This window comes from Tupaia chinensis, unplaced genomic scaffold (genome assembly GCF_000334495.1).
Source record: "Tupaia chinensis unplaced genomic scaffold, TupChi_1.0 Scaffold143814_1, whole genome shotgun sequence".
NCBI classification, from domain to species: Eukaryota; Metazoa; Chordata; class Mammalia; order Scandentia; family Tupaiidae; genus Tupaia; species Tupaia belangeri.
Window position 1 is genome coordinate 5381 of NW_006203664.1, and position 1053 is coordinate 6433.

A 1053-nucleotide genomic window follows, 5' to 3' on the forward strand; every position below is an offset into this window, starting at 1 on the left:
GGGGGCCGGCGGTGGGAGGTGGCGGCTGCCGTGGGGAAGGGTGGTGGTGGAGTCTAGAACAGGTCTGGGCAGGGCACGGGGCCAGAAGCTGCCTGTGAGCCCGTTTCATTAGGACACAGGGTTCCCAGGGCCGGTGCAGATGCCTGGTAGGGTCATAGCTCAGTATGGTCAAGAAGCCCAGTGGCCATGGGCCTTGAGACCTGAGACACCCATCGGCCACTCCTCTTTGGGGGGAGCACTCCCAGGATCCCTAGCCTGTGCAGGCCTCTAGTCTAGGGACCATGGACTTGAAATAGAGCAACAGTTATATGGTGGCCTGGGCCAGAGCTCATCCGATGACTAGGTTCTTGAGTGGGGGTGTCTGGCTCCTGTGGGAATGCTACTCTGAGGTCTTCATTTCTCTGGGGAGCAACTTGGGTGGCAAAGACAACACCCCGAGCATGTCATACACCTCTTGTCCAGCAGGTGGCGCCACAGACCTCTGTGGGGGGAGTCCCAGTCCGGAAACCACAGGTCTGGATTCACATCAAAGACCCATTCCCTGGCAGAACAGCGCTATTCCTAAGAGCCCTGAGTTGGAAATTGTGCAAAACACCCATCCTCCGTAGAATGAACGGTGTATGTTCACACGGCCATGAGAATGTTGTGGCGTGATCTGCAGTCCTGTGCACGACACGTGAAGTTTTACCAACACGATGAATGAAAGAAGCCAGACACGAAAGCACACAGGCCACCTGCTTTCATTGAGAGTGCAAGCCCGGGCACAGCGAGTCCCTGCCGTGAGAAGTCAGATAGGGCTGGAGGAGGGGCCCGAGGACTTCTGGGAGGCTGGCGCTGTTTCTTCACCTGGGTGTTGGTTACGTGGGTGTGCTGCTTGTGAAATGCAGTCAGCTGTACATGTATGATGTGCATTTCCTGTATGTATATTGTATTTCAGTAAAAATGGGAAACAAACCAAAAAAACTCAAGTATTTTCTCCATTAAAACAACAGCCATGGGGCCAGCAGAGGGCGCAGCAGTTACGTGGCTGGACTCCCATATGGCAGACCGTGG